Source organism: Capricornis sumatraensis, chromosome X (genome assembly GCF_032405125.1).
Source record: "Capricornis sumatraensis isolate serow.1 chromosome X, serow.2, whole genome shotgun sequence".
NCBI classification, from domain to species: Eukaryota; Metazoa; Chordata; class Mammalia; order Artiodactyla; family Bovidae; genus Capricornis; species Capricornis sumatraensis.
Genome location: NC_091092.1, coordinates 106,567,267 through 106,579,635, shown reverse-complemented (window position 1 = coordinate 106,579,635; position 12,369 = coordinate 106,567,267). Strand labels below are relative to the sequence as shown.

The 12,369-nt window shown below is 40.2% G+C and overlaps 1 protein-coding gene across 1 annotated transcript in view; it reads right to left on the bottom strand.

The window, feature by feature from the left end:
- Nucleotides 1–12,369, bottom strand: part of PRRG1 (proline rich and Gla domain 1) — a 143,253-nt gene that overhangs the window by 74,530 nt on the left and 56,354 nt on the right. The window lies entirely within an intron of this gene.

Here is a 12,369-nt window from a genome sequence, read left to right as displayed (position 1 = left end):
TTTAATGGGCACAGTTCCTCCATGCCGCTGGGGTCTTTGGATTCACCGCACACCATCTTCTCCTCCACCCGGTCCACATGCAAGCTGGGCAGCTCGCAGGCAGGCTGCTGCTGACTCATGCTGCCCGGCTGGCCCTCGCCTCGCACTGCACGAGCTCTCCTGCCTTCTCCCACTCAAGTCGGGCACCGCTTCCAACACACTGGTCCCAGGGGACAAGCACGAACCTGGCTCCTGTTGTGATCAGATGCTCAATGTGGCTAGGCCGGCCCTCAAACTGGCGCACCGCTGCCCCACGGCCCTGGGAGCTGGAACGCTAGCGGCAAGAAAACACACCGACCTACGGCACTCAGAACACGAGTCCCGCCATCTTTACGCATGCGCAGTGCGCCGCTTCTAGTGCGCTGCTTCTAGTGCGCATGCCTGCTCTGGCTGGCACGTTCTGATGCACGCAGTACGGTGTGTTACATTGTTTTTTTTTTGTTTTTTTTTTTTTTTAAAAAGCCTCAGCTTTGTGGCTCAGCTGGTAAAGAATCTGCCTGCAATGCGGGAGACCTGGGTTCAATCCCTGGGTTGGGAAGAGCCCTTGGAGGAGGGAATCTGGCTCCAGTATTCCGGCCTGGAGAATTCTATGGACTATATAGTCCATAGGGTCGCAAAGAATCGGGCACGACTGAGCGACTTTCACTTTCAGCAATCTGCAACACTTATTTATTCAAATAGAAAGTTTGTTCCTAGTCGGTGTTGTATAAATGTTGGTGTGTCACAGACTGAAACTATAAGAAGTCTGCATACTAAGAGGTTATTTTTCTCTTTTTTAAATAAATCTAATATCTTGTTTAGTTGCAAATTTCTCATAAAAGACTATGTAAGATGCTAGTTCAGTTCAGTTGCTCAGTCATGTCCGACTCTTTGCGACCCCATGAATTGCAGCACGCCAGGCCTCCCTGTCCATCACCAATTCTTAGAGTTCACTCAGACTCACGTCCATCGAATCAGTGATGCCATCCAGCCATCTCATCCTCTGTCGTCCCCTTCTCCTGCTCCCAATCCCTCCCAGCATCAGAGTCTTGTAAGATGCTAAGTTATCCATTTATTTGAACCTTCTGTTGTTAGTCATATGAAAACTGCCTTTTGAGACTCTCTGGTTGAAGTCTGAGAAAGCTAATATCTGTTCACTGCTTTTACCAACCCTGTATTGAGACAAATGAAAATTCAGGCAGAGTATGGTAGCGAGGAAAGATCCTAAATTTGTAGTCAGGTATGCGGATTTCTGTCCAGCTCTGGCACTAAACTGGCTACATGATTCCACATTTGTTGCCAAATTTATCTGGGTCTGTCTCCTAATTTGTTAACCTAAGGTTTATATGTATAATTTCTTAGGTTTTCTCAGTTGTAACTATAAAATTTTATACTTGGAAAGATTTTTGTTAAGTGGGAGTAGTGTATTGCATTCAAATTCTTTGGGGATAAGAATATATTATTTTTAAGCCAAGCAACCACCATCTCCCAAACCAACAATAAAAACAAACAAGAAGCAAAAATCAACAAGATACCCTCCCCATCAAATCCTGTCCTCAGATTTATATACTGTAAAAAAAAATTTATAAAATGTCACACTCATATTTCCTTGCTTCTAAACTTGATACCATCATTCAGTCAGTGTGTGTACATACAATGCCTTCAAGTTTTTTTCTGCTAAAATGGGTATAAATAGGCATTTCTTAGCACAAATGGATGGACACAACTTTCCTTAGAACAACTAAGTCTTACTAGAATTTTCAAGTGACATCTCACTTCCTAAAAACCAAAATTATGCAAAATAAAAAGATCCTATTTGACTGTTGGTGGGAATGATATAGCCACTATGGAAGACAGTATGGAGATTCCTTAAAAAAACTAGGAATAAAACTACCATGTAACCCAGCAATCCCACTACTAGGTATACTCTGAGGAAACAACAAGTAAAAAAGACACATGCACCCCAATGTTCGTTGCAGCACTATTTACAATAGCTAGGACGTGGAAGAAATCTAGATGTCCACTGACAGATGAATGGATAAAGAAAATGTGGTACATACATACAATGGAATATTACTCAGTCATAAAAAGGAATGCATTTGAGTCAGTTCTAATGAGGTTGATGAAGCTAGAGCGTATTACACACAGTGAAGTAAGTCAGAAAGATAAAAACAAATATCATATATTAATGCATATATATGGAATCTAGAAAGAAGATACTGTTGAACCTATTTGCAGGGCAATGATGGAGACAGTTCATGGGGTCACAAAGAGTCGACATGACTGAGCAACTGAACTGAACTAATGGAGACAGACATAGAGAACAGACTTATGGACATGGGGGTGGGGGTGGGGGGGATAGAGGGTAGGATGTATGCAGAAAGTGGCATGGAAACATACACATTACCATAGGTAAATCAGATAGCCAATGGGAATTTCCTATGTGATTCAGGGGGCTCAAACCAGTATTCTGTGACAACCTAGAGGGGTGGGATGGGGAGGGAGGTTCAGGAAGCAGGGGACATAGGTATACCTATGGCTGATTCATGTTGATGTTTGTCAGCAACCAACACAATTTTGTAGAGCAATTACCCTTCAATTCATGTTTGGGAACACATGTAAGAATTAAAGATTTTAAAATTTAAAAAAAAATAAAATAAATAAAAAAAAATTTTTCAATATTAAAAAAAAAGATCCTATTTGGATCATCTTCCTATTACTGAAAAAAAAAAAAGTTGCTCAGTCATGTCCGACTCTTTGCAACCCCATGGACTATACAGTCCATGGAATTCTCTAGGCCAGAATACTGGAGTGGGTAGTCTTTCCCTTCTCCAGGGGATTTTCCCAACCCAGGGATCAAACTCAGGTCTCCTGCATTGCAGGTGGATTCTTTACCAGCTAAGCCACAAGGGAAGCCCCCCTATTACTTAGGGAGGTGGGAAAAAGATTATTTCTAAAATGTATTTCACCACTGTAACCTATCTGTGGAAATAAAGAAGGTTATTTTTCTTGTAGAAGGTAGGTTTATAATTCAGAATTTGTTGTACAGTGGTGCTCATGTGCCCATACAGGTTGTCACAAACTTACAACTTAGTTAGAATGGCATGTAGTATACATTTTCACAGGAATTAGGAAGTGGAAACCCACTCAGGAACTGAGACATTTAAAATATAATTTAATGTTATAGGACTGAACTAGAGAGAGTGGGGCATCTCAGGGTTTGAGAGAAGTAACTGTTGTATCTTTAATATTCCTGAACCTGCTTCTTAAGGACAATGTAGTGGTTATGATCGCTATCTAAGACTTCAAAAAATGACATCTCTGTGCCATCAGAGGTATGCAATGAAATGCCAGATAATAACAGGCAGGTTTCCAGGAATAAATGTGGAGAAAAAGACAGAAATGGATTTCTATAAGACTGAAGACAAAAGAGGTTGTGTATGTTTATAAAGTCAATAGATCCTTTTCCCCATGAGGAGGGATCTATTACTAATTCAATATGGCTTACTTAAAAGCCAAATTTTACATCACATATTCTGATGTCTCCTGTCTAATGATTTTACGCTTTGTAAGGAATAATTAGATACAGAGAAATTATCTAATAGATTCTCCCACAAGGGAAGGTAAAAAGCCAAATTTTCTTTGAAGGAGTTTTACAATAACTCCTTATCAAAAAGAATACTTCATGAAATGGAGGATGACAGCAATCAAGTTACCAGCAATTACAACTACTGCTTAAATGTATGGTACTTTAACATGCGATATTTATGAACAAAAGTCGTGCCTTACCCACAGGAAGTAAACAAATATGGGTTTAGAAAATGATCTAATTTGCACAACATTAAGCACACAATCCAGTAGAATCATGAAAACAGGGGAATTCCCAAGATAGGTATTTCCCATCACTAGTGCCTCAACTCTCATCAACAAGAAGATCATTTGTCTTAGAGTTTATAGTTGCTACAACCAGAAAACTTTGCTTTTAGTTTATGAATATGATTTACACTGATTCTGGTTACACTGGATCTGTCCCATTTGGAAGAATACAGAAATAGCTATAACAATCACCATTAAATGGGCTGGGGGGTGGCAGGGTAAGGCATGTAGTGAGACTCAGCAAACATGAAACATAGCTTTAAATATATAACTATGTTACAGTGAATGCTTTACACTCTGTCAACATAGATAGTATGGCATTATCTATGGGATAGTTAACTGTAATCTAGATACTAGGAGTGAATGATTGTCCTAATAGAATACATACTACATTTAATCAAAAAGTCTCATATCAGAGATGGTTGTTCAGAGAACATGCAAAGCTAGTGGTCAGCTATCTTTCTGTTATGCACAACAGCAGAGCAGAATGGATTTCAGAAATGGACTCTTATTGACAAAGTAGTACTTTTATTAATTAGCACATAGATTTCAGAAAGGACTTTTCACTGGTGAAATCAATGTTGTTTATATGTGAATTTGTTCTAGAAGTGATGTTGATAGAATTCAAACTTTCGCTTGTTCTGTCTGAAGGGGAGAGGAACACTCACCAGTATTCCCTCTTCTTTCCCTTCTCTCCTAGTGGTTCCTCAGGGACCCCTGTAGGAAACCTGGGGCTTCACTGAGCACACTGAAACCACAGATCTATCTCAATCCCTTCATTTTGCTGACATGAAAAGGGAAATCCAGGCTAAATGACTTATCCAAGGACTCAGCTGCTTGATTCTAGGACCAGCACTACATCTTGGTTTCTAGAACCATAATGGAAGCAAATTTCACATACTAAGGTATGGGGGAGTCATTCTGGCTTATATATGATTAAACTCAAAGTTTATGCTAACTAAAACAGCCTGTTTGTGGCATATCAAACAAACACCCTACATCTGTCTTGATCCTTAAAGAAAAGCGTGCATTCACCAAAAGTAAAAAACGTCTATGTTAAAAATAAACATTAAATGCCTCCCTTCCTGGGCTGCCGATGGTGGTGCTCCTTCAATGATGAGACGCCCTTCCAAGGTACCAAGGCTATACTGACTCCTGTGTACATGCTGATTTGTTATTGTTGTTTCGAAATCTTGAAGGAATGGATCCCTGACTTCTTGTCAGGACAAAAAACAAAAAATGGTATTTTTTGTTCTGACAAGATATAAAACTGTGCTGTGGAGAAGGAGATGGCAACCCACTCCAGTATTCTTGCCTGGAGAATCCCATGGACAGAGGAGCCTGGCGGGCTACAGTCCATGGGGTCGCAAAAGAGTTGGGCACGACTGAGCAACTAAACAACAATCACCCCCACACACAGCAGAGTGAGCTGCTAAAAACAAACCTCAGCATCTAACTTTCCTCCTGCAAATTCTTCAGTGGCTTCCAGCTGCTTTTGGAAGAAAGTCCTAAATCTAAAGACCTTTCATAAATCAGCCTCTACCTCACATCACCCCCTCTTCGTTCCCTGTGTCCCAGTCACACTGGCTGACTTTCTGTTTATTAAATATCTTCCTGCTTCAGAGCCGGGACACAGGCTGTTCTCTCTGCTTGCAACACTTTTCCATTTCCCATTGTGCTAATTTTAAGTGTTTCTTCTTCACAGAGAACTTTTCTGGTTTCTCCATGTAGGTCAAGACTTTCTGTTAAATCTTCTCTTAGCACCAGGCCCATTTCAGAGCACTTACTGTGACAGTAATATAAAAATTACAGACGTTAATTAGCTGGTGGGCTGCTAGACTGTAAGCTCATGAGGGCAGATGTCGTGCCCCTCTTGTTAAGTACTGTATTCCCAGTGTTGGGGCACACAGTTGCTACTCAATAAATTTTGATTGAATGGAAAAAAAAAAAACTGTGCTGAAAACTCCAGCGTAACTTCTCTAGCATAAGTTCCTCAGAATAATCTGAGACAGTGTCTCCTGGGCTTTAGTCCTTGTTGTTCAGTTGCCCAGTCATGTCCAACTTTTTGCAACCCCATGGACTGCAGCACATCAGGCCTCCACGTCCCTCATCATCTCCCAAAGTTTGCCCAAGTTCATGTACATTGCATCAGTGATGCCATCCAACCATTTCATCCTCTGTCATCCCCTTCTCCTTCTGCCCTCTATCTTTCCCAGCATCAGGGACTTTTCCAATGAGTAGGCTGGTCGCGCCAGGTAACCAAAATACTGGCGCTTCAGCTTCCTTTGTTTGGCTTCCTTAATCCTTAGTTTGGCTCAAACAAAATTCCTTTCTATTCCTATCATAGATTGGTTTACTGATCATTTCTGTTGACAACCATATACATTTGTCCCTCAGCAGCTGCGGAGGATTGATTCCAGGCCCCCTTATGGATATCAAATTCTGCAGGTGCTCAAGTCCCTTATGTGAAATGGCATGCATGCTCAGTCGCTTCAGTTGTGTCCAATTCTTTGCAACTTCAAGGACTGCAGCCCTCCAGGCTCCTCCGTCCGTGGGTTTCTCCAAGCAAGAATACTCGAGTGGGTTGCCATGACCTTCTCCAGGAGATCATCCTGACCCAGGGATCAAACCCATGTCGCCTACATTGCAGGCAGATTCTTTACCATCTGAGCCACCAGGGAGGCCCAGTACAATGTAAATTATACATAAATAGTTGGAAACACAACATAAATTCTATGTGAACAGTTGAGGACATGTAGCAAACTCAGGTTTTGCTTTCTTGAACTTTCTGAAATTTTTACTTTTTCCCAGTATTTTTGATCCTTAGTGGATTGAATCCATGGTTGTGGAACCTGAAGATAACTGAAGACACAGAGTGCCAACTCTAACGCTCTCCTTGAGACTCAAATTACTTCTCTGAAAATCACAATGGTGTTGTTTGGCTTATCTCTAAAGAATTCCTATCCTTTATTCTGGGGCTTCTCTGCTGGTAAAGAATCCGCCTGCAAAGCAGGAGACCTGGGTTTGATCCCTGGGTTGGGAAGATCCTCTGGAGAAGGGAAAGGCTACCCACTCCAGTATTCTGGCCTAGAGAATTCCATGGACTGTATAGTCCAGGGAGTCACAAAGACTCGGACACAACTAAGTGACTTTCACTATGACTATCCTTCATTCTAAATCAGTGGTTTTCTATCTTGGGTGATGTTGCACCCCAAGGAACATTTGGTGATGTCTGGATATATTAAAAAAAAATTTTTTTTAAGTATTTATTTGTCTGTGCTATCAGTTGCAGCACACAGGCACTTCCTTGTGTCATGTGAGATCTTCTGTTGCCTAGTTGCTCCGTGGCCCGTGGGGGTCTTTGTTCCCCAGCTAGGGATTGAAATTTGCATTGCAAGGTGGTTTCTCAACCCTGGACCATCTGGGTAGTCCCTGGATACATTTTTGATTCTCACAACTTGGAGGAGTAGGTGCAACTAGTGGGGAGAAGCCAAAGATGCTGCTGAACATCTTACAATGCACAGGTCAGCCTCCACAACAAAGATGTATCTGGTCCCAAATGTTGATAGTTACTTCTACAAATCTGGCCCAAAGAATTGAGAACAGATACTCAAACAAAAACTTGTACATCAAGGTTCACAGGAGCACTATTTCCAATTAACCAAAGGGTGGAAACAACTGAAATGTCCACCAACTGATGAATGACTCATCAAATTGTAATACATTCATACAATGGGATATTATTCAGCCATTAAAAAAATAATAAGGTACTAATACAACATGGATAAATCTAAAAAAAACATTATGCCAAGTGAAAAAAGCCAGACACCAAAGGGCACATATTATATTATTCCATTTATATGAAATATCCATGATAGATAAATCCATAGAGCTAGAAATCAGCTAACAGGTTGCCAGGGCCTGGGAGAGTGCAAAATAGAGACTGACTGTTTAATGGGTAGAGAAGGTCTCACTTGGAGGTGATGGAAATGTTTTGGTACTAGAGTTACACAATATTGTGCATGTACTAAACACCACTAAATTGTACAGTTTAAAATGGTCAATTCTGGGCTTCCCTGGTGGTAAAGAATCCACATGCCAATGTGGGAGACATGGGTTCAATCCCTGATTAAGGAAGATCCCACATACCACAGAGCAACTAAGCCTGTGTGCCACAATAATTACTGAGCAAGTGTTCTAGAGCCCAGCAGTTGCAACTACTGAAGCCCGTGCATCCTAGAGCCCATACTCCACAAGAGAAGCTCCACAACAAGAAGCCTGCTCACCACAACTAAAGAGTAGCTCCTGCTCAATACAACTAGAGGAAAGCCCACACAGCAGCAAAGACTTCGGACAGCCAAAACTAAATAACTAAAATAACTAAAAATATTTTTTTAAAAAAAGAATCAATTCTATGTTATGTGAATTGTTTTGCCTATATTATGTATTTTGCCTCAAATTTTTAAAATGTCAACAGTGCTAGGGTTTAAGAAGCCATTCTAAACTTAAGTACTGAAATTATTCTCTTCTTCAATAGGTAAAAGGCAGAGAGAATTGTATCAAAGACAAAAAGCATCAAGCAGTATAATGAGTTTTTTTTTTTTTAAGGCAGCCTGAACCTCACATAATAAGCTCATTTTTTGTTTTCTAATGGGAAAATCTTTCCAGGAAAAAAATAATGGCTGTTGCCAACTCCAAGTAGATTTGTTTTACTGTTACAAAATTATGAAGCTAGATAAGGATTTATAATAAATTGGTGACATCATGTGAACTGCACAGGCATGAATACACTACCATAATAGAGAGACTCTCAGATTTAATATAGGCCAGAAAATGAAACAATTGTCTTTGAATGTGTGCCTTCACTTGAACTATAAACCTGGGAGCTGTCAAATAAAATTAGGCAGTACATTATTAAACAGTCACTTTACAAGCCTTGTCAGTTTGAACACGCATTCCCTGTTTGAAAATATGTAGCTGTATGGCTTGAATTAAAGCTTAGGATTGACCTCAACTGAGCACTAATTCAGCAGTGACTCAAAGAACTTAGAAATTTACTCTAGTAGCTATGAACCATCTTTCCTTCCATTAAGTCTTGGTAAGTGGAGGGGATATGTTTGGGTTCTTTGAAGTAAAGGAGCCAAGGGAATGATGCTGCTATGGTTTAATCAGTTCAGTTCGGTTCAGTCACTCAGTCATGTCTGACTCTTTGTGACCCCATGGACTGCAGCACGCCAGGCTTCCCTGTCCATCACCAACTCCTGGAGCTTGCTCAAACTCATGTCCATTGAGTCAGTGATTCCATCCAACCATCTCATCCTCTGTCGTCTCCTTCTATTCCTGCCTTCAATCTTTCCCAGCATCAGGGTCTTTTCAAATAGTCAGTTATTTTTGCATCAGGTGGCCAAAGTATTGGTGTTGCAGCATCAGTCCTTCCAATGAATATTCAAGGCTGACTTCCTTTAGGATGGACTGGTTTGAGCTCCTTGCAGTCCAAGCGACTCTCAAGAGTCTTCTCCAACATCACAGTTCAAAAGCATCAATTCTTCTGCCAGGGTCAGTCTCTCCCATCAGGAAGCTCCCATAAGCCTCTTATCCTTATTCATCAGAGGGCAGACAGACTGAAAACCATAATCACAGAAAACTAATCAAACTGATCACATGGACCACAGCCTTCTCTAACTCAGTGAAACTATGAGCCATGCCATGTAGGGCCACCCAAGACGGATGAGTCATGCTGGAGAGTTCTGACAAAACGCGGTCCACTGGAGAAGGGGATGGCAAACCACATCCATATTCTTGCCTTGAGAACGCCATTATTTAATAATAATAAACAAAAGACTGTAACTGGTAGCACCATCACTATTTCTCTACAGCACAACCATATGTTCATGGATCCTAGGACATCAAAGGCATGTTACTATTAAGTATGGAAAATGAAGATGGAAACTGACTTTGTGGATTAAGAATTTATGGGCCTAGGGTTTCCTTCTAAGCTAGGTAAAACCTATCTATCTCCAAAGACTAAATAACAAAAGAAGAGAAACAGAAAACATGCTGAGGCATCTTTATATTTTTATGTTAGTTCAGTTCAGTCACTCAGTCATGTCTGACTCTTTGCAACCTCATGGACTGCAGCATGCCAGGCCTCCCTGTCCATCACCAGCTCCCGGAGCTTACTCAAACTCATGTTCATCGAGTCGGTGATACCATCTAACCATCTCATTCTCTGTCATTCCCTTCTCCTCCCACCTTCAATCTTTCCCAGCATCAGGGTCTTTTCCAATGAGTCAGTTCTTCGCATCAGGTGGCCAAGGTATTGGCCTTTCAGCTTCAGCATCAGTCCTTCCAATGAATATTCAGGACTGATCTCCTTTAGGATGGACTGGTTGGATATTCTTGCAGTCCAAGGGACTCTCAAGAGTCTTCTCCAACCCCACACTTCAAAAACCATCAATTCTTTAGGACTCACCTTTCTTTATAGTCCAATTCTCACATCCATACATGACTACTGGAAAAACCATAGCTTTGACTAGGTGGACCTTGGTTGGCAAAGTAATATCTCTGCTTTGTAGTATGCTGTCTAGGTTGGTCATAGCTTTTCTTCCAAGGAGGAAGCGTCTTTTCATTTCATAGCTGCAGTCACCATCTGCAGTGATTTTGGAGCCCCCCAAAATAAAGTCTGTCACTGTTTCCATTGTTTCCCCATCTATTTTCCATGAAGTGTTAGGACTGGATGCCATGATCTTAGTTTTCTGCATGTTGAGTTTTAAGCCAACTTTTTCACTCTCCTCTTTCACTTTCATTAAGAGGCTCTTTAGTTCTTCTTTGCTTTCTGCCAAAAGGGTGGTGTCATCTACATATCTGAAGTTACGGGTATTTCTCCCAACAATCTTGATTCCAGCTTGAGTTGGAATCAATAATTTTATGTTAATTATTCTCCAAAAATATAACCTGTATGTCTGTTACCATTCAGCAATTCCCGATATTGTTTTCTGTACAACAAAGCAAAATAAAGCTGTTTGAAGATTCATGGGTAAATATTATTCTTATTTTATAAAAGAGGAGTAGGAACATCTTGTAGTTTGCTATTATTGAGAAGCCAAGATGAATTTCTTTCACAAGCTTTGTTATTAAGGTAAAGACGTGAAATTAGCCATCATAACTGCCTATTAAGAGTAATAAATACCATAAATTGCTGCTATAGCACTTAAAATATGCAGTAAGAGAAGTGTGTTCTGACATAGAAAAAAATCTGATGGAAAATAGGTATGACTAAAAATCAAATTCTACTCAAGCTGTGTAACAAAAACAACCCTCAAATTTTTTAGCAAGAAAACTCCCAAGAAATTGCTTTGTGGAGAACTGAGACCTTTGTCATTTTATCATGAATGTAGCAGTTATTCAGTGGCTGGGGGGTGGGGGAAGAGGATGAAAAGGTAGGATAAAGTTTTAATGTCTATCTGAAGATGACTACAGATACTTCTGGTACATAATATCTGGTAAGCCTAAACGTGCACCTTTGTAAAATTCTCATATTTTCTTTGTGAAAATGTTCATTCTCTACTAAAATCTTACACATAATTTAATTTATACATGCTGTTCTTTTTTTTGTAACAGCATCTTTCCTTGTTGACTACATACTGTTCTGGTGTTCCACAGTGTATTGTATTCTCTGTGTTATGAAAAACCACAGAGATAAAACCTATCGATCAAGCAGGGTGACTTTCACCATGGAAGTGGTGTCTTAGGTCCCTTACTTTGGGGACCTCCCACTATGTGCTGTGTACAGCAACCTTCTGAGTTGAATTTCTTGTTACTTTAACTTGGTGACTGTCAATCAGTGCTGCTGCCTTTGAGTTACCACAGCCAGGGACCACTGCTGCTCAGAGGATTTTGATATTTGAGGCACTCCACCATGTGACACAGATGTTTTAGCTGTTACCATAAATGAGGATGAACTTCCTTTAGATGTTACCATAAATAAGGATGAACTTCAAATACCTTCATTTCTCCCAGCCATTTCTCCTTTCCTCTCCTCCCACCCCCACACCATACTGTGAGAACATAGTCTTAAGAAAATATTTTCTTTCACACCATAAGATAGTTCCTAAGTTTTTAATCGACTTTATACACAGCTGATGACTAGGGTGCTCAGAATACAGTTTATTGGAAGGAAATGAAAACTGCCTGTGACATAAGGAGACCTATGTTTGCCTTCTGACTCTTCATTCATAAACTGCAGACTTTAGATAAGACTTTCTCTCATGACGCTATGTTTTATACTACATAAAATGAAGATAATAATCCATATTTATACTACAGGGTGCTCTTACAACTCAAGTAAGATAATGGAGAAATATCTATGAGTTATGAACTCTACAGATACTTGTTAATACCAAAATAATTATATATTCATAAGAATCATAAAAACTAAACCCTACTTAAATACTAAATACATGGTGAATGGAATTT